This window comes from Tachyglossus aculeatus, chromosome 17 (genome assembly GCF_015852505.1).
Source record: "Tachyglossus aculeatus isolate mTacAcu1 chromosome 17, mTacAcu1.pri, whole genome shotgun sequence".
Lineage (NCBI taxonomy): Eukaryota > Metazoa > Chordata > Mammalia > Monotremata > Tachyglossidae > Tachyglossus > Tachyglossus aculeatus.
The window spans coordinates 26524228-26548969 of record NC_052082.1 but is presented as its reverse complement, the minus strand read 5'-3'; the positions used below and the strand labels follow the sequence as shown (position 1 = coordinate 26548969).

General features: G+C 49.4%; 1 long non-coding RNA gene across 1 annotated transcript; it reads left to right on the top strand.

The window, feature by feature from the left end:
• Positions 1-2874: 2874 nt before the first annotated feature.
• Positions 2875-12306, top strand: LOC119939370. The gene is made up of 3 exons (XR_005454666.1): positions 2875-2954; positions 11023-11103; positions 12229-12306. It is a non-coding gene; the product is annotated as an uncharacterized LOC119939370 (long non-coding RNA).
• The last annotated feature ends 12436 nt before the right edge of the window (positions 12307-24742 follow it).

The following is a 24742-nucleotide window of genomic DNA, read 5'->3' as shown; positions in this document are numbered from 1 at the left end:
TCAATCGTATTTATTGAGCGCTTACTGTGTGCAGAGCACTGGACTAAGCGCTTGGGAAGTACAAGTTGGCAACATCTACAGACAGTTCCTACCCAACAGTGGGCTCACAGTCTAAAAGGGGGAGACCGAGAACAAAACCAAACATACTAACAAAATAAAATAAATAGGATAGATATGTACAAGTAAAATAAATAGGGTAATATGTACAAACATATATTCAGGTGCTGTGGGGAAGGGATGGAGAGGGGGACGAGCGGTTAAGAGGAAGGAAGCAGTCCGGGCTTTGGAGTCCGAGGTCCTGGGTTCAAATCCCGACTCCGCCGCTTGTCAGCTGGGTGGCTTTGGGCAAGTCACTTCTCTGGGCCTCAGTGACCTCATCTGGAAAATGGGGATGAAGAGTGGGAGCTCTCTGCGGGGCAACCTGATCGCCTTGCAGCCTCCCCGGCGCTTAGAACAGAGCTTGGCACAGAGTAAGAGCTTAAAAAATGCCTTTATTATTATTATTATAATGATCATCATCATCATCAATCGTATTTATTGAGCGCTTACTATGTGCAGAGCACTGTACTAAGCGCTTGGGAAGTCCAAGTTGGCAACATCTAGAGACAGTCCCTACCCAACAGTAGGCTCACAGTCTAAAAGGGGGAGACAGAGAACAAAACCAAACATATTAACAAAATAAAATAAATAGAATAGACATGTATAAGTAAAATAAATAAATAATCAATCGTATTGAGCGCTTACTGTGTGCAGAGTACTGTACTAAGCGCTTGGGAAGTCCAAGCTGGCAACATCTAGAGACAGTCCCTACCCAACAGTGGGCTCACAGTCTAAAAGGGGGAGACAGACAACAAAACCAAACATAATAACAAAATAAAATGAATAGAATAGATATGTACAAGTAAAATAGAGTAATAAATATGTACAAACATATATTCAGGTGCTGTGGGGAAGGGAAGGAGGTAGGATGGGGGGGATGGAGAGGGGGACGAGGGGTTAAGAGGAAGGAAGGAAGCAGCCCGGGCTTTGGAGTCCGAGGTCCTGGGTTCAAATCCCGGCTCCGCCGCTTGTCAGCTGGGTGGCTTTGGGCCAGTCACTTCTCTGGGCCTCAGTGACCTCATCTGGAAAATGGGGATGAAGAGTGGGAGCCCTCTGCGGGGCAACCTGATCGCCCTGCAGCCTCCCCGGCGCTTAGAACAGAGCTTGGCACAGAGTAAGAGCTTAAAAAATGCCTTTATTATTATTATTATAATGATCATCATCATCATCAATCGTATTTATTGAGCGCTTACTATGTGCAGAGCACTGCACTAAGCGCTTGGGAAGTACAAATTGGCAACACATAGAGACAGTCCCTACCCAACAGTAGGCTCACAGTCTAAAAGGGGGAGCCAGAGAACAAAACCAAACATATTAACAAAATAAAATAAATAGAATAGACATGTATAAGTAAAATAAATAAATAATCAATCGTATTGAGCGCTTACTGTGTGCAGAGCACTGTACTAAGCGCTTGGGAAGTCCAAGCTGGCAACATCTAGAGACAGTCCCTACCCAACAGTGGGCTCACAGTCTAAAAGGGGGAGACAGACAACAAAACCAAACATAATAACAAAATAAAATGAATAGAATAGATATGTACAAGTAAAATAGAGTAATAAATATGTACAAACATATATTCAGGTGCTGTGGGGAAGGGAAGGAGGTAGGATGGGGGGGGATGGAGAGGGGGACGAGGGGTTAAGAGGAAGGAAGGAAGCAGCCCGGGCTTTGGAGTCCGAGGTCCTGGGTTCAAATCCCGCCTCCGCCGCTTGTCAGCTGGGTGGCTTTGGGCCAGTCACTTCTCTGGGCCTCAGTGACCTCATCTGGAAAATGGGGATGAAGAGTGGGAGCCCTCTGCGGGGCAACCTGATCGCCTTGTAGCCTCCCCAGCGCTGAGAAAAGCGCTTGGCACGGAGTAAGAGCTTAATAAACGCCTTTATCATTATTATTATAATCATCATCATCATCAATCGTATTTATTGAGCGCTTACTATGTGCAGAGCACTGCACTAAGCGCTTGGGAAGTACAAATTGGCAACACATAGAGACAGTCCCTACCCAACAGCGGGCTCACAGTCTAAGAGGGAGAGACAGACAACAAAACCAAACATAATAACAAAATAAAATGAATAGAATAGATGTGGACAAGTAAAATAGAGTAATAAATATGTACAAACATATATTCAGGTGCTGTGGGGAAGGGAAGGAGGTTAGATGGGGGGGATGGAGAGGGAGAAGAGGGGTTAAGAGGAAGGAAGGAAGCAGCCCGGGCTTTGGAGTCCGAGGTCCTGGGTTCAAATCCCGACTCCGCCGCTTGTCAGCTGGGTGACTTTGGGCCAGTCACTTCTCTGGGCCTCAGTGACCTCATCTGGAAAATGGGGATGAAGAGTGGGAGCCCTCTGCGGGGCAACCTGATCGCCCTGCAGCCTCCCCGGCGCTTAGAACAGAGCTTGGCACAGAGTGAGAGCTTCATAAATGCCTTTATTATTATTATTATTATTATAATAAATACGAATGAATGAATGAATGAATGAATGAATGAATGGCTGAGGCGAGAGGTCGGCGCGCGTGCGGAGCCTGCTCCTGCTCCGTCCGCCCGCCCGGCCGTTGGCGGCGCGCGGAGGGGGCGGGGCGTGGGCGGGTCCCCGCGGTGATTGGCGGGCGGGCGGGGAGGTCGGAAGTACTTTGTTTTTTATGCTAATGAGGGAGCGGGGCTGGTCCGTATTTACGTTGAGGCGGGAGCCGCCGCCCCGCATTCACCCACATGGGCCCGGACGGACGCCGCCCGCCCGCCCGCCCGCTCGTCCGTCCCTCCGTCCGTGCCGGGGCCCGGCCCGAACCGACCCGACCGGGGGGGGCGGGGCCCGCTCGGGCCGCCTCAACATGGTGGCCGTTCCCGCTCCTCTTCTCCGGTGAGTTTCCCGCCTCGGTGAAACCTGTTGTGTGGGCCGGGGCCTCCCCCGCTGCGTGGGCAGGGCGAGGGGGCGCGGGTGAGGGAGATTTGAAAAGGCGGGCTGCCGGCGGGGCCGCCCTCTCCTCCTCCTCCTCCTCCCTCCTTTCTGCGGGCCGCCGCACACAATGGCCCCGGAGGGAGGAGGCCCCGGGCCCGGGCCCGCCGCCTCGGCGGGGAAACTTTGTGGCGGCGGCGCCTGCAGAACAAAGCGCCACACGGTGTGTGTGGGGGGGGGGGGGTGCGCGCGCACGCGCCCGCCCGGGCTTTGTTCGGCGGGCGGGCGGAGGGAGGGAGGGGGAGAGGGGGGCCCCGGCCCGCGCAGCGCCCGGCCGCCCCCGGCGGGAAGCGGAGCGCCGCCATGTTGGGCCATGGCGGCTGCGCGACCAGCCCGCCGATTGTCCCCCTCGGCGGGCCTGGGGCCGCGTGCGCGATGGGCCGAAGCGCGGGCCGCCACGGTGCGCGCGCAGCCCGCCACACAAAGGGGGGGGCCCGGCCCAATGCGCGCGCGCGCGCGCGCGCTTGGCTTTCCCGCCGCGCTCCTCGTGGTGGTGGGGCGGGGGGGGGGGGCGGCCGTAGCCCGGCGCTGACCTCCCCGCGCCCCCTGCCGGCCGCCGGGCCCCACCGCACCCACCGCCCGACATGTGCCCGGCCCCGGCCGCTCCCGTCAGGCGGGCATTCAGTCAGTCTTTTAGACTGTGAGCCCGCTGCTGGGTGGCGACCGTCTCTAGATGTCGCCAGCTTGGACTTCCCAAGCGCCCGGTACGGCGCTCCGCACACAGTAAGCGCTCAATAAGTACGATTGATGATGATGATGCCCTCTCTGTGGAGCGCCGACCGCGTGCGCAGCGCTCATTCATTCATTCAGTCACTCAGTCGTAGCTGTGGCGCGCCGACCGCGTGCGCGGCGCCGTACCGAGCGCTTGGGAGGGACAAGCCGGCAACATGGAGAGACGGGCCCTAACCAACAGTGGGCTCATAGTCTACTCGTTCATTCATTCATTCACTCAGTCGTATTTATTGGGCGCTTACCGCGTGCACAGCACTGTACTGAGCGCTTGGGAAGGACAAGCCGGCAACATCTAGAGACGGGCCCTACCCAACAGTGAACTCACAGTCCATTCATTCATTCATTCAGTCATATTTGTTGGGAGCTTAATGCATGCACAGCACTGTACTGAGCGCTTGGAAGGGACAAGCCGGCAACGTCTAGAGACAGGCCCTAACCAACAGTGGGCTCATAGTCTACTCATTCATTCATTCAGTCGGATTTATTGGGCGCTTACCGCGTGCGCGGCACCGTACCGAGCGCTTGGGAGGGACAAGCCGGCAACATGGAGAGACGGGCCCTAACCAACAGTGGGCTCATAGTCTACTCGTTCATTCATTCATTCACTCAGTCGTATTTATTGGGCGCTTACCGCGTGCACAGCACTGTACTGAGCGCTTGGGAAGGACAAGCCGGCAACATCTAGAGACGGGCCCTACCCAACAGTGAACTCACAGTCCATTCATTCATTCATTCAGTCATATTTGTTGGGAGCTTAATGCATGCACAGCACTGTACTGAGCGCTTGGAAGGGACAAGCCGGCAACGTCTAGAGACAGGCCCTAACCAACAGTGGGCTCATAGTCTACTCATTCATTCATTCAGTCGGATTTATTGGGCGCTTACCGCGTGCGCGGCACCGTACCGAGCGCTTGGGAGGGACAAGCCGGCAACATGGAGAGACGGGCCCTAACCAACAGTGGGCTCATAGTCTACTCGTTCATTCATTCATTCACTCAGTCGTATTTATTGGGCGCTTACCGCGTGCACAGCACTGTACTGAGCGCTTGGGAAGGACAAGCCGGCAACATCTAGAGACGGGCCCTACCCAACAGTGAACTCACAGTCCATTCAGTCATTCAGTCATATTTGTTGGGAGCTTAATGCATGCACAGCACTGTACTGAGCGCTTGGAAGGGACAAGCCGGCGACGTCTAGAGACAGGCCCTAACCAACAGTGGGCTCATAGTCTACTCATTCATTCATTCAGTCGGATTTATTGGGCGCTTACCGCGTGCAGAGCACTGTGCTGAGCGCTTGGAAGGGACAAGTCGGCAACATCTAGAGACGGGCCCTACCCAACAGGGGGCTCACAGTCCATTCATTCATTCAGTCCTATTTATTGGGAGCTTACCGCGTGCACAGCACCGTACTGAGCGCTTGGGAGGGACAAGCGGGCAACGTCGAGAGACGGGCCCTAACCAACAGTGGGCTCGTAGTCTACTCATTCATTCATTCATTCACTCAGTCGGATTTATTGGGCGCTTACCGCGTGCACAGCACTGTACTGAGCGCTTGGAAGGGACAAGCCGGCAACGTCTAGAGACAGGCCCTAACCAACAGTGGGCTCATAGCCTACTCATTCATTCATTCAGTCGTATTTATTGAGCGCTTACCGCGTGCAGAGCACTGTGCTGAGCGCTTGGAAGGGACAAGCCGGCCACGTCGAGAGACGGGCCCTACCCAACAGGGGGCTCACAGTCCATTCATTCATTCAGTCCTATTTATTGGGCGCTTACCGCGTGCACAGCACCGTACTGAGCGCTTGGGAGGGACAAGCGGGCAACGTCGAGAGACGGGCCCTAACCAACAGTGGGCTCGTAGTCTACTCATTCATTCATTCATTCACTCAGTCGGATTTATTGGGCGCTTACCGCGTGCACAGCACCGTACTGAGCGCTTGGGAAGGACAAGCCGGCAACATGGAGAGACGGGCCCTAACCAACAGTGGGCTCATAGTCTACTCATTCATTCATTCAGTCGGATTTATTGGGCGCTTAATGCGTGCAGAACACCGTACTGAGCGCCTCGGAAGGACAAGCCGGCAACATCTAGAGACGGGCCCTACCCAACAGGGGGCTCACAGTCCATTCATTCATTCAGTCCTATTTATTGGGCGCTTACCGCGTGCAGAGCACTGTACTGAGCGCTTGGAAGGGACAAGCCGGTCACGTCGAGAGGCGGGCCCTACCCAACAGGGGGCTCACAGTCCATTCATTCATTCAGTCCTATTTATTGGGAGCTTACCGGGTGCAGAGCACTGTACTGAGCGCTTGGGAGGGACAAGCCGGCAACATGGAGAGACGGGCCCTAACCAACAGTGGGCTCACAGTCCATTCATTCATTCAGTCCTATTTATTGGGAGCTTACCGGGTGCAGAGCACTGTACTGAGCGCTTGGGAAGGACAAGCCGGCCACATCTAGAGACGGGCCCTACCCAACAGGGGGCTCACAGTCCATTCATTCATTCAATCCTATTTATTGGGCGCTTACCGCGTGCACAGCACTGTACTGAGCGCTTGGAAGGGACAAGCCGGCCACGTCGAGAGGCGGGCCCTACCCAACAGGGGGCTCACAGTCCATTCATTCATTCAGTCCTATTTATTGGGAGCTTACCGGGTGCAGAGCACTGTACTGAGCGCTTGGGAGGGACAAGCCGGCAATATCGAGAGACGGGCCCTAACCAACAGTGGGCTCATAGTCTACTCCATTCATTCATTCATTTTCTCAGTCGTATTTATTGGGCGCTTACCGCGTGCACAGCACTGTACTGAGCGCTTGGAAGGGACAAGTCGGCAACCTGTAGAGACGGTCCCTACCCGGCAACCGGCTCACAGTTTGTCCATTCATTCATTCAATCGTATTTATTGAGCGCTTACCGCGTGCAGAGCACCGTACTGAGCGCTTGGGAGGGACAAGCCGGCAACATGGAGAGACGGGCCCTAACCAACAGTGGGCTCATAGTCTACTCATTCATTCATTCAGTCGTATTTATTGGGCGCTTACTGCGTGCACAGCACTGTGCTGAGCGCTTGGAAGGGACAAGCCAGCAACGTCGAGAGACGGGCCCTAACCAACAGTGGGCTCGTAGTCTACTCATTCATTCATTCAGTCCTATTTATTGGGCGCTTACCGCGTGCACAGCACCGTACTGAGCGCTTGGGAAGGACAAGCCGGCCACGTCTAGAGACGGGCCCTACCCAACAGGGGGCTCACAGTCCATTCATTCATTCAGTCCTATTTATTGGGCGCTTACCGCGTGCAGAGCACTGTACTGAGCGCTTGGAAGGGACAAGCCGGCCACGTCGAGAGGCGGGCCCTACCCAACAGGGGGCTCACAGTCCATTCATTCATTCAGTCCTATTTATTGGGCGCTTACCGCGTGCACAGCACCGTACTGAGCGCTTGGGAAGGACAAACCGGCCACATCTAGAGACGGGCCCTACCCAACAGGGGGCTCACAGTCCATTCATTCATTCAGTCCTATTTATTGGGCGCTTACCGCGTGCACAGCACCGTACTGAGCGCTTGGAAGGGACAAGCGGGCAACGTCGAGAGACGGGCCCTAACCAACAGTGGGCTCATAGTCTACTCATTCATTCATTCAGTCGTATTTATTGGGCGCTTAATGCGTGCAGAGCACCGTACTGAGCGCTTGAGAAGGACAAGCCGGCAACATCGAGAGACGGGCCCTACCCAGCAACCGGCTCACAGTTTGTCCATTCATTCATTCAGTCGTATTTATTGAGCGCTTACCACGTGCAGAGCACCGTACTGAGCCCTTGGGAAGGGCAGGCCGGCAACATAGAGACGGCCCCTACCCAACAGTGGGCTCACAGTCCATTCAGCTGTATTTATTGAGCGCTCACCACGTGCAGAGCACCGTACTGAGCGCTTGGGAACTACAAGCCGGCAACATCTAGAGACGGGCCCTACCCAGCAACCGGCTCACAGTCCATTCATTCATTCAGTCGTATTTATTGAGCGCTTACTGTGTGCAGAGCACTATACTGAGCGCTTGGGAAGTACAAGCCGGCAGCATATAGAGCCGGTACCCTACCCAGCAACCGGCTCACAGTCTATTCATTCAGTCGTATTTATTGAGCGCTTACTGCGTGCAGAGCACTGTACTAAGCGCTTGGGAAGGATAGGCTGGCAACATAGAACGTCCGTACTCAACAGCCGGCCCACAGTCCATTCAGTCGTCTTTATTGAGCACTTACTGGGTGCAGAGCACTGTGCTGAGCGCTTGGGAAGGACGAGCTGGCAACATCTAGAGACGGCCCCTACCCAACAGCGGGCTTACAGTCTAGAAGGGGGAGACAGACAACGAAACAAAGCATGTGAACAAAGTAAAATAAACAGAATAAATATGTACAAATTAAATAGAGTAATAAATCCGTACCAACATCTATCCAGGTGGTGTGGGGAGGGGAAGGAGGTAAGGCGGGGGATGGGGAGAAGGGGGAGAGGAAGGAGGGGGCTGAGTGTGGGAAGGCCTCCTGGAGGAGGTGAGCTCTCAGTAGGGCCTCGAAGGGAGGAAGAGAGCTAGCTTGGATGTTTGGAGGGAGGCCATTCCATTCCCGTCCCGTCCCGCCCCTTCCCAGCCACACACAGAAACGGGGCAGCGGGGGACCCTCCCCCTCCCCTCCCCACCCGGGCGGCCACGAGGTCCTGCCTGACTGACGGCGGGCAAAGAAGCAGGGCCCGCTCGCAACTTTTGTTTCTTTGGAAGGGTGTGTGCCCCCCTATATATGCACATATTTTTATCGATGGATGGATAGACAGATAGATAGATAGATATCCCAGTGCTGCTGCTACCCAGACTCTAGACCGTGAGCCCACCGTTGCGTGGGGACCGTCTCTAGATGTTGCCAACTTGGACTTCCCAAGCGCTTAAGTACGGCGCTCTGCGCACAGTAAGTGCTCAATAAATGCGATTGAATGAATGAATGAATATCCCGGTGCTGCTGCTATCTAGACTAGACTGTGAGCCCGCCGTTGGGTAGGGACCGTCTCTCTATGTTGCCAACTTTCATTCATTCAGTCGTATTTATTGAGCGCTTACTGTGTGCGGAGCACGGGGCTAAGGGCTTGGAAAGTACAAGTTGGCAACGTAGAGAGACGGTCCCTACCCAACAGTGGGCTCACAGGCTAGAACTTGTACTTCCCAAGCGCTTAGTACGGCGCTCTGCACACAGTAAGCGCTCAATGAATACGAATTAATGAATATCCCAGTGCTGCTGATATCCAGACTCTAGACTGTGAGCCCGCTGTTGGGTAGGGACCATCTCTATATGTTGCCAACTTGTCCTTCCCAACACTTAGTACAGTGCCCTGCACATAGTAAGCGCTCAATAAATATGATTGAATGAATGAATGAATATCCTGGTGCTGCTGATATCTAGACTCTAGACTGTGAGCCTACTGTTGGGTAGGGACCATCTCTATATGTTACCAACTTGTCCTTCCCAAGCGCTTAGTACAGTGCTCTGCACACAGTAAGCACTCAATAAATACGATTGAATGAATATGTATATATGTTTGTACATATTTATTACTCTTTTTTATTTGTACATATTCTATTAATTTTATTTTGTTAATATGTTTTGTTTTGTTCTCTGTCTCCCCCCTTCTAGACTGTGAGCCCACCGTTGGGTAGGGACCATCTCTAGATGTTGCCAACTTGTCCTTCCCAAGCGCTTAGTACGGTGCTCTGCACACAGTAAGCACTCAATAAATACGATTGAATGAATATGTATATATGTTTGTACATATTTATTGCTCTATTTTTTATTTGTCCATATTCTATTAATTTTATTTTGTTAATATGTTTTGTTTTGTTCTCTGTCTCCCCCCTTCTAGACTGTGAGCCCGCCGTTGGGTAGGGACCATCTCTAGATGTTGCCAACTTGTCCTTCCCAAGCGTAGTACGGCGCTCTGCACAGAGTAAGCACTCCCTAAATACGATTGAATGAATACGTATATATGTTTGTACATATTTATTACTGTATTTTTTATTTGTACATATTCTATTAATTTTATTTTGTTAATATGTTTTGTTCTCTGTCTCCCCCCTTCTAGACTGTGAGCCCGCCGTTGGGTAGGGACCATCTCTAGATGTTGCCAGCTTGTACTTCCCAAGCGCTTACTACGGCGCTCTGCACACAGTAAGCGCTCAATAAATGATTGAATGAATATGTATATTTGTTTGTACATGTTTATTGCTGTTTTATTTGTACATATTTATTCTATTCATTTTATTTTGTTAATATGTTTTGTTTTGTTCTCTGTCTCCTTCTAGATCGGGAGCCCGCTGTTGGGTAGGGACCGTCTCTATATGTTGCCAACTTGTACTTCCCAAGTGCTTAGTACAGTGCTGTGCACACAGTAAGCGCTCAATCAATACAATTGAATGAATGAATGAATGCTGATATTGGCACCGGCGGACGGAAACCTATACCACTCGCCACGGGCAGCAACGTGGGACCTACAACTCCGTCTTACTTGTTCCTCTTCATTCATTTATTCAGTCGTATTTATTGAGCCCTGATTGTGTGCAGAGCACCGTACTAAGCGCTTGGGAAGTACGAGTTGGCAACATATTCTTTCATTCATTCAGTCGTATTTATCGAGCGCTTACTGTGTGCAGAGCACTGAACTAAGCGCTTGGGAAGTACAAGTTGGCAACATTCATTCATTGTCGTATTTACTGAACACTTACTGTGTGCAGAGCACTGAACTAAGCGCTTGGGAAGTACAAGTGGGCAACATATTCATTCATTCAATCGTATTTATTGAGCGCTTACTGTGTGCAGAGCACCATACTAAGCGCTTGGGAAATGCAAGTTGGCAACGCATAGAGACGGTCCCTACCCAACAGCAGGCTCACAGTCTAGAAGGGGGAGACAGACAACAAAACAAAACATATTAACAAAATAAAATAGAATAGTAAATATCTTCCCTTCCTCTCCACGTTGTGGCTTGCTCCTTCAAATCTCCAATAACTACTGAGATTTCCCAGATATCCAAATTTTTCTTTCTTTTTTGGGGGGGCCTTTACTCAAAAGTTGACACAGTTACCCGTAAGCGGAGGAGTGGATGAATGGGGTCTTACGTGGGATCGTGCGGCTGAGTAATAAGGACGCGTTTTTGAAAAGATGCCAATTTAGGATCGGTAAATATCTTCCCCTCTTTTCAGCGTCTACACGTGCAGCGAGACGTTATCTCAAGGCGGAGGGGTGCGGAGAACTCGCCGAGGCTCGGTGTCTCCTGAGGTCGGGTGAGTCGGATTTAAAAGCGTACCGGACGCTTCTGCGGTCGCTCGGGCTCGGTGTGAATTCTGTCCTCGTGATGGGGCGAAGGATCTTGACGCCGGAATCTGAAAAAGGATACCGTCAGTCTTATTTGTTCAGATTTACGCGGTCAACTCGACGGATGAGTTGGAATACAAACATTGGGGGTGAATGGCTCGCTCTACTGTTCAACGTGAAACTCGAGCGGATTACTAGGCCAGCCCGTCGATGTCGAGGCGCCGGGTCCGGGTCGAGAGACCGGGTTATTGAAGCTTTATGATAATATAATAACGATGGGATTTGGTAAGCACTTAATATGCGCCAAGCACCGTTCTGAGCTCTGGTGCGGGGGGGGGGGGAGACGAGGTGATCACGTTGTCCCAAGGGAGGCTCACGGTCTTCATCCCTGGGATGAGGGAACTGGAGCTCAGAGAAGTGAAGTCACTCGTCCGAGGTCACACAGCAGACGTATGTGGGGGGGGCGGGGGTTAGAACGCATGACCTCTTGACTCCTGAGCCCGGGCTCTTTCCACTGAGTCACGCTGCTTCTCTAGCTTTAGAGGCGGCACCTCCAGCCAAAGTGTGGTGCACGTTGGGGCACCCATTCTGACAATAGATTAAAAAATAGTAAAATGGAACTTTTTCTTCCAACCCGAGACGGCCGGTTTGAAGCTTAGCCTGGATGGGAAACTCTAATCGGGCGAAAAGTACACGACCGTCTCTGTTAGAAGTGATCCACTCCAGTTTTTGTTGCTTTCTGTAGGGGGGCACCCACGGAGCGGCCATGCCTCCCGAGTTGTTCAAAGTTAACGCATTATACAATCCTATCGATCTGCAGTGGTTGTGAAACGCAAACGGGGGCGGCGGGGGGAAGAGTCTTAATCGTGAACCCGGTTTACTGGTCCGACACTGGGCTCCGAAATCTCCTTTGTGGATTTTCAGTACCCCGCGTGGCTGTTAGGTGGTGGTGGGGGTGTGTGTGTGTGTCAAAATGTCAAAAAAAGTCTCGTTTTTTAGAGTCAGTCGTGAATAGGGGAGTCTCGCGGAGAGTAAGTGGTGAACGGGGGGCTGGCTTCTGCCGAAATTCACCTTTGTCTCTTTGTATCCGGCAGGTACCAAGAAGACAGCACACCTCGATGTGGGAGAAGATGGCAGGCCCCCACCCACCCACCGTCAGAATAATGTCAAAGTGCTTACAGTGCAGGTAGTGGTATGTAGAATCTACTGCAGTGAAGGCACTTGTAGCATTATGTTGACACCCGCCCCGGAAAGCCTCGTCGGGCCTTAACCTTGTACGGTCTGCTGGTTTTGCAAGTGCTTTTTGTTCTAAGGTGCATCTAGTGCAGATAGTGAAGTAGATTAGCATCTACTGCCCTAAGTGCTCCTTCTGGCATAAGAAGTTATGTTTTCGTCCGGTAACTCAAAATGTCAGCAAGTGTATGTAGTCGTGTTGTGGGGGGGGCGGGGGGGTTGTTGTTTTGGGGGTGTTTTGTTGGTTTTTTTTTTTGTTTGTTTGCAGCTCTCTGTTAGTTTTGCATAGTTGCACTACAAGAAGAATGTAGTTGTGCAAATCTATGCAAAACTGACGGTGGCCTGCTATTTCCTACATCGAGAGGTTTGAGTCCCTTTTATTCTCTTCTCTCGCGGCCGGTTGCGAGTCGTCGGTCCGGCCCCCCTTGGATCGTGACAGCTCCTGTAGCACTAAAGTGCTTATAGTGCAGGTAGTGTTTAGTTATCTACTGCATTATGAGCACTTAAAGTCCTGCTAGCTGTAGAACTTCAGCTTCAGCGTGGCTTTCGATGGAGCTGCCTGGTAATTGAGCGCTGTTCTATGGTTAGTTTTGCAGGTTTGCATCCAGCTGTATGGTACTCTGCTGTGCAAATCCATGCAAAACTGACCGTGGCAGTGAAAGGTCCGTTCCAAAGCCGGGAAAAGTCAAACCCCTTTCTACGCAGGTTGGGATCAGTTGCAATGCTCTGTTTGTCTATGGTATTGCACTTGTCCCGGCCTGTTGAGGTTGTTGGGGATCGTGGCCGAAGGATGTTGAAAAGGGGCGGGTAACCAATTGAGTTAATTGTGCAGTTCGGTGCTCTGGGGAGCCGGGGCGATAGCCGACGCTCTCGTTTCCACGTGGGTCGAGTCCTCTCGGTATGGCGCTGACTCTCTCAACTCTCGCATTTCCTCCGGTTGTGTAAGCGGTGTGCCCCCGTGGAAAGAGAAGGCGCGGGATGGTGGGTTCTGATCCCGGCCCCGCCAACTTGCCTTCTGAGGGGATCTGGATGAGTCGTTCGTTCGACTTCTCCGGCCCCGGTTTCCTCATCTGTAACGGATGAGGTAGTGGGCTTTTTTTAAAAAAAAAAAAAACAACAACAAAAAAGCAGAAGCAGCGTGGCGCGTGTGGATAGAGAGCACGGGCTTTGGACTCAGAGTCAAGGGTTCTAATCCCGGCTCCGCCACTTGTCTGCCTTGTAACCTTGGGCAAGTCACGTCTCCGGGCCTCAGTTGTCTCATCTGTAAAATGGGAATTGAGACCGAGAGCCCCCCTCTCGCCCCCCATGTGGGGCGGGGATTCCGTCCAACCTGATTTGCTTGTATCCACCCCAGCGCTCAGTGCAGTGCCTCACACATAGTAAGCGCTTAACAGATACCGTAATTATTTAAATCCTACTCTGTCTGAGTCTTTCTCCCCGGGGCGGGGGTTGGGGGGACACAAGGGAAGGCATTTTTCTCTGCCCCAGCTTTTAACACAGTGAGTGCTTGGTAAGTTGTAAGCTATTAACAGGTACCATAAATATTAGTAGTAGTACTAGCAACCCAAGGATGCTTTCAGGCCAGGGGTGAGAGAGGCTTGGAAACCAAGTGATCTTCCTAACACACGCCCTTGTCTGAAGTAAACTTTCTTTTTATGATATGGCAGGCCATATCTTGCGCTGCTCAAATCAGTCTGAGACCCTGTGTTTGTTTCATGGCATTTGTTAAGCGCTTCCTATGTGCAAAGCACTGTTCTGAGTGCTGGGGGGGGGGATACAGGGTGATCAGGTTGTCCCACATGGGGCTCACAGTCTTAATCCCCATTTTACAGATGAGGTAACTGAGGTTCAGAGAAGTGAAGTGACTTGCCCCAAATCACCCAGCTGACAAGTGGCAGAGCTAGGATTAGAGCCTATGACCTCTGACTCTCAAGCCCAGGCTCTTTGCATTGAGCCACGCTGCTTCTCTATAATAATGGCATTTATTAAGCGCTTCCTATGTGCAAAGCACCGTTCTAAGCGCCGGGGAGTTTACAAGGTGATCGGGTTGTCCCACGGGGGGCTCACGGTCTTCCATTTTCCAGATGAGGTCATTGAGGCCCAGAGCAGTTAAGTGACTTGCCCCAAATCACACAGCTGACAAGTGGCGGAGCTGGGATTTGAACCCGTGACCTCTGACTCCGAAGCCCGAGCTCTTTCCCACTGAGCCACGCTGCTTCTGTGGATGAGGGTATGGTTTAAATAAATTATAATGTTAAAAAAGAAATCCATCACTGCTACTCAAACTAAGTCATTTTGCTTCCCAAGTTTCACTGTGACCTCTGGTGTGTTGGCGAATAACTCACATTAACCCAACCACTTTTGGTCGTTAGCCCTTAGGCTAGATCTGCAGTCTAGGTGTAGAAAACAGCTTTGGGTTTCTGCGCTCTTTTTATTTGCTTTTGCTCTTGTTTCACTGTGACCTCTGGTGTGTTGGTGAATAACTCACATTAACCCAACCACTTTTGGTCATTAGCCCTTAGGCTCGATCTGCAGTCTAGGTGTAGAAAGCAGCTATGGGTTTCTGCGCTCTTTTTGTTAGTGTAAAGTGTAATTGTAGTTAGCGTTAGTGTAAAGTCGCTTACGCTAGTCAATAAGGGCTGCTGATATTTGTCAGTATCGATGCTGTGTTCTTTTCGATTGGGTTAAGGGTAAAGTTGCCTACGCTAGTCATAATGACTGCCGATGCCCATCAATAGCAGTACTGCATTTTGTTTTTTGTGTTAGCTTAAAAGTTGCGTTGCACCGGTCCTAATGACTGTTGACGCTTGTCCACGTCAATACTGCCTTAGCCGCCAGGTTTCATCGCACTTAGAGGGGAAATTCTTTGGGTCAGGTTAAATTTCCTTTCCCCCCGTATGCCGAGAGGCGCCGAACCTTGCCAGCTCCCCAGTGCCATCGGTTGGCTGTCGGGTCACCGGCCTGGGGTCGCTCACGGAGCGACGTTGCACCATCTCCGGGAAGCGATGACCCTCGTTTCCTTGAAAGTTAGGAAGGAGGGGTTTTCTGGGAGCCGGCTCGGCTCTCCCCGGCTGTCCTCCAGGTGAAGGAAGATGGGCCCGACCACAGGTATAGAAAGGTCGCCCCGTGGCTAATACGGTCTTGTCTGCCCGAGCCAGTTGTACGCTGTTTCAGCAGGTCGTCGTGCTCCCCTTGAAAGCCGGTGGAATTCGCGTGGCCGTGTCGGAAGGCTGTTTCTGCCAATCAAATAAAGCTCCCGTCGTCGAAGGCTGCGCCTTGGTCCTTTAAAGCAAGAAGAAGGTGCTTATTGGAACAGACACCTGGAGTTTTGGTCAGACTTGAGGCTCCACAACACTACCGGCGTCAAACCCAAGAGCCGATCGTAGCGGGCTGCGTAGATTTGAGGACTAGGTCTCCTCGAGAGATTCCGAGTTTCCATGAGATGAGTGACTCGGGTATTACTTTGAATGTAAGACGCGTTGAACTTGGGCTCATTTGACACGTCTGTTGAACTACAGTATAAGGGGAAGACCCGGGGTTTGGTGCCGGGAAATGACCTCTTTGGTCGGGGGAAAATCGGCTGTGGCCGTACGTCTTGCTACAGTGTCATCTAGGTGACACTTCTTAAAAGATCAGGTTCCTAAGCAGAGTTCTAACCGGGCAGGACCTTCCGGCTGCACCCGTCTGTGTTGAGTTTAATTGTTAAGTCAGATCAGTCGGTGGGATTTCAGTAAGCTCACTGTTCTGGTAAGTGCAGCCATGGGCCGAGACCATGATCCCTGCTGTGGGCATAGCGGGGCAGCAGCGTATTGTGGTTAGTGACGTGAGTGTATTGGGGTAAAAAGTGACCAAATGAATAATTGACCGTGTGTGCGCGTTAATGCTGGAGGTGGATGGCAAGAGCTTGGGCTTGGGAGTCGAAAGGGTGGTGGATTCTGATCCCAGCCCAGCCACTCTTCTGCTGAGTAACCTTGGGCGAGTCATCACTTAACTTTTTTGCTTCGGTGACCTCATCTGGAAAATGGGAATTAAGACCATGAGCCTCATTCTAGACTGTGAGCCCACTGTCCGGTACGGACTGTCTCTATATGTTGCCAACTTACACTTCCCAGCGCTTAGTACAGTGCTCTGCACACAGTAAGCACTCAATAAATGGGATTGAATGAATGTGGGACAGGGACCGTGTCCAACCTGATTACCTTGTATCTACCACAGTGCTAAAAACGGTGATTAGCACATAGTAAGCGTTTAACACTCTTATTGTTATTAGACGTGCTGTGGATGGCACAGCACTAAAATTGCTTTTTCTTTTTTTAAAAATTAGCTCTGCATAAGCTTGAAGGACAAAGTGAAGTCCTTTTGGACAAAGAGTACACCAAGAAACACGTTTTGGTGCTTGGAAAATGTTCTGCAAGATCAGGAAAAGATCTGCAAAGTGGTTGCACCCCAAATGACTTGTTCTGTTAATAATAATAATGATGGTATTTGTTAAGCACTTGCTATATGCAAAGCACTGTTCTAAGCGCTGGGGGGATACAAGGTGATCAGGGTGTCCCACGTGGGGCTCAGTCTTAATCCCCATTCTACAGATGAGGTAACTGAGGCCCAGAGAAGTTAAGTGACTTGCCCAAAGTCACACAGCTCACAAGTGGCGGAGGCGGGATTAGAACCCATGACCTCCGACTCCCAGGCCTGTGCTCTTTCCACTGAGCCATGCTGCTTTAAGTAAAAACAAAATGTTTAAAGCCTGATATACTTCATTGTAATATTGATTGGAGGGTATCGAACATTCTTAAATTACGGCATTTTCTTTTTAAACTGGTTTGTTCCTTAGTCCTGAGGTTCATTTTATGTACAAAGTCATTCAGGCGTATTTATTGAGTACTTACTGTGTAGAGCACTGTACTAAGCACTTGGGAAGTACAAGTTGGCAACATGTAGGTATTTATTTATGTATTTATTTTGCTTGTACATAGCTTTTCTATTTTATTTTGTTAATATGTTTGGTTTTGTTCTCTGTCTCCCCCTTTTAGACTGTGAGCCCACTGTTGTGTAGGGACTGTCTCTATATGTTGCCAATTTGTACTTCCCAAGCACTTAGTACAGTGCTCTGCACATAGTAAGCGCTCAATAAATACGATTGATGATGATGATGATGATGTAGAGACGGTCCCTTCCCGGCAACGGGCTCACAGTTCTAGAAGGGAGACAGACAACGAAACAAAACAAAACAAAATGCATTGTAAAGCAGTGTACTACTTTTGTACTCTCCCAGGAGCTTAGAAGATAATTCCTACTCGTGGAGGACACAACCTTCAGGTAGGAAGAAGGGCTTCGAATTCATAAACCGACAGTACGAAAGGGCTTTGAGTGGTGTGAAGTTCTGAGATGGTGTTTGGGTGGGGTGGCATCTCAGAATGGCTTTGACTAAGCCGCGAGAGCCGAGCTTTCGAAGATTTGAAGTAAGGGAGGAGTTGAGCCGGGCAGTTGGGACCAAGGCACGGCGAGGTGAGTTGGGAACCGTGGGAGGTATGTATGGGTCTAGTAGGGGAACTGAGTGGATAGGTAAGGGATGGTGCGCCCTTGAAGGCGTGTTTGGAAGTTTTGCTTGGATATGGAATGGCGTGGAAAATGACGGGCAAGAGGACAGACTGTCCAATTTGCATCTCTCCCAGTATAGTGTCTGGCACATCATTGAACGTATAACACATACCATAAAATTGGAAAAGAAAAGAGATCTGGGCAGCACAGTGAAGTATGGGCTGGGCAAGGGTAGGTCCGTAGGCAGGGGGAACAGATGGCCGTTACTACCGTAACCAGGATGCGGTGAAGAGCTAGATTTGGGTGGCGGCTATTAGGATGGGCGGGAAGGTGGGGGGAAGCTTAGAAATGTCCAAAACAAGAAACATAGCAGGATGTCCAAGCACAAGGTTAATGCCGTGGTGTCCATTTCATGGTTTTCCTGAAGCACTTACTACGGACCAGGCCCCGTACTTAGCGCTGGGGCAGATAACACGGTCCTTGTCCCACATAGGGCTCAGACTTGATCCCTATTTTGCAGGTGAGGTGGCTGAGGCAAAGAAGGGAGGTGACTTGCCCCAGGTCATAGGGCAGACAAATGGTGAGAGTCAAGATTAGAACCCGGGCCATTGTACTTCCAGGCCGTACTGCTTTTCTAAAGTTGGATTTAGATTTTAGCTGCCGAGGGGATGGTGTTTGTGGTGGTAGATGAGTTTGGGGAGAGCAGTGACAGAACAGAACCAACGTCCCCCCCATCCATGTGGAGTACAGGCTGGTACCTATAGGGAAATCTATTTGCATAGCAGGGGAGAAGTTGATGCCAATGAAATAGATTTGGGGATGATGATAGTGATAATGACAGTATTTGTTAAGCACTTACTGTATGCCAGGCCCTGTATTAAGCTCTGGGGTGGATATGAGTAAATCGGGTTGGTGGTGGCAGAAGCCATGGGAACAATTAAGCTCCCCGAGGACCTGAGGCTGAGTTGAGACTAGAAAGTGATCCTAGAACGAGTACAGTTAGCTCTAGCTCTACACTGCAAGTACAACTGCTGATCGTATTCGTAATAGTAAGCAGGTTTTTGTTTAATATTTCCCCTTGCTTTGGGGTTTGTTTAAAATGAACGATCCATCCACGGTGAAGCAGCTTTATAACATTGAAGGTAATAATGATGGCATTTGTTAAGCGGTTACTATGTGCAAAGCACTGAGGTTACAGGGTGATCAGGTTGTCCCACGGGGGGGCTCACAGTTTTGATCCCCATTTTACAGATGAGGTAACAGGCACAGAGAAGTGAAGTGATTTGCCCAAAGTCACACAGCTGACAGAGCCGGGATTTGAACCCATGACCTCTGACTCCAAAGCCCGGGCTCCTTCCACTGAGCCACGCTGCTTCTCAAAGGTGTTCTGCTTTGCCTTGGCTCCAAGCGCTGGTGTTACTGCGTGACCGATAACAAGTAACTCATTTTCCCTTGAATTAATCTTTTAAGGCTCCCTAGCTTTCTCTGTGTTCCCAGCATCCTGTAAGGAGTAAGCGAAGCCAGTGCTTTGTGATAAAAGGAGCTTAAGACTTGAAGATCTTTTAAAGTGTTGGGGCCGCTTCGATTTGCATTCTAGTTGAATACTGCCAGCTCCTCAACAGTGTCCCGTTGGATCTGGTGCGTTCGTTCTCGATTTGTTTGTATCAAAATATTCAAATGAGTTCATTAAAAAATGACTGGTTTATTAATTCTTGGTTTAAGTTAATGTCTCTTAAGAGCGTAAGACATTTTTGAATACAAGTTTGGTGGGGAATCGTAGACTGTACCCAACTCTGAAGATAACTGGGTGTTTTAGGAATTGTACGGAAGACTTGGAAGAGTAAAATCAATTCTAGAGAAAATTAGTATTTTGTAAGGATGAGTTGAGAACAAACTCTCCGGTACAAAAAACAATTAGGCCTTGGGCAGTGCCGCTTTGTCTTTTGCCTGCTTTTGTGTAAAGGACAGTGACTATATTTTCATTTAGGGCCTATATAAATGGCCAGTGTCTTAGGACAAAAATTCCAGTTATCATAAAGAACTGATTTTCCTGAGAAGCAGTCTGTTTAATTTGGGAGTCGGGGGAGAGAAAGCGTAGCTTATTGGGCAACACTGATAAAATGAAAGCAACCCAGGTCATCAGTTGGCTTCTGCTATCTGTTCCGTTTACTAAATGAAACTTAATAACTAGTGCCTGGTGCCAAACACCACTCCCACCTCCCAACTGGCACTCGTCGTTCCCGGTAATATAAAGGGAAGAAAGAAGTCGAAGCTAAACTTGAGCCTCTGCTCTGCCCCTTAATTCTCCAAGTTGAATGCAGAACTCTGGGTGGCCATTGAAGCAGGAGTGGTCAGTTGGTTAGCTGAATCCCCGGCGTGGCCTTTTCCAGTCATTTTTGCTCTGCAATCTTCCCCCAGTTGCAACCAGTTAACCCTACTTTGAGGGTCACATTCTGATCCGTTACCTTACAGACACCCCTTGCTATGGGGTTGGTACAGTGGACCTCCATCCTCAGGGGATTCGTCCTCTGGGAAAGTAGCAATTTTGCGAGTTTCATCATCAGTGATGTACTTCTGTTTAACAGGTGTCCTTGGGCAGTCTAAACATCCAATTCACAAGCCAGAGATTTGGGGGGAGTAAGTATTGGAAATCCGGCTTCTGTGTTGGCGCCCATAGTTTTCAGCACTTTGTTGAATCCTATTAAGCTCCCATTGACGGCGATATTCTGAATTTTCTAATGCCTTGCAGGGTTGGAACCGAGCGTGGGGTGTTACCAAGTAGCTCGAAGAGTGCATCGGAAGCAAGGCAACAAGTCCCTGCCTTTGTGGGTGCCCAGAAAGTGGACAAGAATGAATTTACACATAGCGGGAGCAGGAGGGAGAACAAGAGAAGCGGTGTGGCCTAGATGGACAGAGCACTTGTACACTTCCAAGCGCTTAGAACACAGAAGGTGTTCAAGAAACGCTAGTGGCTGAACCTTCTGGAATCCAAAAAGTGTTCAATCTGAAGGATTATAGCTCCTTAAAGCTTTCAAAGATGATGTAGATTCCCCTAAGAAAGGTACAGGTTAATTTAAACTTTTTTTTCCAAAAATAAACTAATCGGTTGTAACGTGGGAGTCAACAGCATGGAAAATGAGATTCCACCTTGTCCTTAAATATTGGTCTGCTTTTAGCTGAAATCAAGCTAGCATAGCGTACATGCTATGTAGTTGAGTAAGTATTCCAGTGGCACTTTCTTAGTAAGTGAATCCATCCCTAGGTTTGGCTGTCATCTGTGATGCTATTGCCTTAAATAGGTGTACAGTTCCTATTTTTACCTTTCTGAACTGCACCTACTCAATTACGGCCCAAATGTGGATGTTAATTTGAATTTACAATTATTGTAATCATTTCAAAGAGCTCTCTAGTGCTTTGTCTCTTGCCCCTTATAGGGTTCCATTATGTAGTTATCTCTTACTAGTTTAAAACCTTGAACCTTCTGGAAAAACTAAGATAAATTTACTAAGGATCAAATTGGTGGGAGGGGGGGCTTCCTGTCCATAGTGTTTTTAAGTCAGGTGGGTTAAAATGTTTGCTAAACATTGGTGTGCGGAACTGGAATGGCAGTATAAGAGTTTAGGTTCTTGAGGAATAAGATCAATGAGATGCTAACAGAATGAAGACTTCTCTAAGAACATTTGTGCCACTTTAATAGTTTAATTTTCTTCAGGCATAATTATTCATATTCAGGAAAAGCAATGTTGCCTGGTGGATGGAACACAGCCCTGGAAGTCCGAAGGACCTGGGTTCTAATCCCACCTCCACTATTTGTCAGTTGTGTGACCTTGGGCAAGTCACTTAACTTCTGTGCCTCAGTTGCCTTGTCTGCAAAAATGAGGATTAAGATTGTGAGCCCCATATGGGATAGGGGCTTTTTGTCCAATCTGATTAATTTACACCTCAGCCTGTGCTTGCCTTAAAAGTGAAGAAAATAATTAAACATTCCCTTACAAAAGTGAAAATGTACACTATACCATTTCTGCACTGGGATGTTTGAGCCCAGAAACTTATTCTGTGGACACTATTGTGTCATTGTGGGTTTTTTCTGTTGATGGGCTATTACAAGTGATGTCATTGGGTAAGCCTATTTTTGGTGATAGTTTTCATACAGAAAATGTTTTGGTGTCAATATGCCTGAGAACAACCTATATTTTTTTTAGAGATTGCACCATTAATATTAGATTAAAAAAAAAAAAACTTTTTCCCCTTTCCCCCGCTTCTGGGTTAGAAGCCCTCGGTGTTCATTCATTTAATTTTATTGTTTAAGTGCTTACCATGTGCAGAGCACTATACTGAGTGCTTGGGAGACTAGTACAATAATACAGACATATTCCCTGCCCACAAGCTTACAGTCGAGAATCAGTGTTGGTTTGTTAGGCGAAAAGCGTCTTCAGATTCTTCCACAGACTAGTATTGTGTTGACTCCTGTCTTCCTCTCTACCCCCATTCCTGAGCTGAGTAGTTACAGGACGACCACAGGTTTCAGGCAGGTGGGTGATTGAGAAGGATGTTGCAGAATATTCAGAAGCAGCAATTTTTAATGGCATATATTCTTAGAACACTTAGGGGACTGCCACAAGGACTCAGTAACAGCAAAAATGGTCTGTTGCCCTGAACTCAACCTGTCAAAACTAGCTTTTTTGTCACTTCTTAATTTACTCCTACCCTTGGCCACTCTTTCCGTCTTTTTCATTCCCATTAATTGTATTAGGTACTTACCATGTGCAGAGCACTGTACTCGGTGCTTGGGAGAGTTCAATATAAATCGAAAGATGTTCTCTGCCCACAAGGAGTTTACAACCAGGAAAGGGAGACAAATATTAATATAAGTACATTTATGGACATGTGCGAAAGTGCTGTGGGGTTGACGGTGGGGTGAATGAAGTGTGCAAATCCAAGTTCAAGGGTGGCCGGATTGGGAGAAGAGGAAATGAGGACTAGCTGGGCAAGGCCTCTTGGCGATGTGCTTTTAGTAAGGCTTTGAAGGCGGGGAGAGTGACTGCTTATTGGATATGAAAGGGAAGGGAGTTCCAGGCCTGATGCAGGACATGGGAGAGGGATTTTAGGGAGATAGATCAGATCAAGGTACAGGGAATAATTAATGTTAGAGGCATAAGGCATACAGAAGCAGTGTGGCTCAGTGGAAAGAGCACGGGCTTGGGAGTCAGTTCATGGGCTCTAATCCCGGCTCTGCCACTTGTCAGCTGTGTGACTTTGGGCAAGTCACTTAACTTCTCTGAGCCTCAGTTACCTCATCTGTAAAATGGGGATTAAGACTGAGCCCCGCGTGGGACAACCTGATCACCTTGTATCCCCTCCAGTGCTTAGAACAGTGCTATGCACATAGTAAGCGCTTAACAAATCCCATTATTATTACAGGCTGGGTTGTAGTGAGAAATTGGGGGGTGAGGTGATTGAGTGCTTTAAAGCCAATGATTAAAGGAGTACTTGCGAAGGTGAATGACCAACAACTGGAATTTCTTGAGTGGGGGAAACATGAACAGTTTTGTAGAAAAATGAACCAAGCAGCTGAGTGGAGTATAAGCTAATGTGGAGAGACAGGGAGGTCAGCAAGGAGGCTGATGCAGAAATTGAGGAGGGGTAAGATCCGTCCTTGGATTCACAGCAGATTTTAGCGATGTGAAGGTTGAACTGATAGGATTTGGTGAGATTGAATATGTGAATTGGATGAGAGATAATGCCGAGGTTACGGGCTCGGGTGATGGAAAGTGGTGCTGGGTACGGTGATGTGGAAGTCAGGAACGGCAGAGTTTGGTGGGATTATAAGGGGTTCTGTTTTGGACATGTTAAGTTTGAGGTGGCAGGATGTCACCAAGCGTTTAGTACAGTACTCTGCACACAGTAAGTGCTCAATATGATTGATTGATCCAAGCAGAGATGTCCTGAAAGCAGGAGAGACGAGTCTGCAGAGATCAGGGCTGAAGATGGAGATTTGGGAATCAGCAATGAGGTGGTGGTTGAAGCTGTGGGAGTGAATGAGTTCTCCAAAAGAGTGGGTTTAGATGGAAAATAGGATCCACAACTGAGCTTTGAGGGACTCTCACAGTTAGGGGGTGGGAGGCAGAGGAGGAGCCTGCAAAAGAGATGAAAATGAGTGGTCAGAGAGATAGGGGGAGAACCAAGAGAGGACAGTATCAGGGAAGCCAAGGTTGGATAATGTTACCCAGTGGTGGGGGAGAAGCTATCGGAGACAGAACAGTTGAAGATGTCAGGGAAGGAGAGGCAATCGTTTTAACATTTCTCAACAAAAACTTTCAGTCCGTGACCCCCCGAGTACCTCCAGTGGCTACCCATCCAACCCCGCATCAAGCTCCCTTGTAAAGCATTTAAGCAGCCTGCCCCATCCTTCCACACCTCACTGAACTATCTCAGCCCAGCATACACACTGCTTCTCTAGCACCATGTTCCTCACTGCTCCAATCCCGTCTATCTCACTGCCAGCCCTTTCCCAACTCCTCCCCGTAGCCTGGAACTCCCTCCCCTTCCGTAGATGTCTGACCACCACTCTCCACGTTCAAAGCATTATTAAGGTCACATCTCCAAGAGAACTTCCCCGATTAAGTCCTCTTTTCCCCGGCTCGCTTTCCCTTGTGGATCTGTGACCTTTGGACATTTCATTCATTCATTCAATCTTTATTGAGCACTTACCGTGTGCAAAGCACTGTACTAACTGCTTGGGAAGTACAAATGGGAAACATAGAGACGGTCTCTACCCAACAACGAGCTCACAGTGGAAAACAAAACAAGTAGACATTCGGTATCCACTGTGCC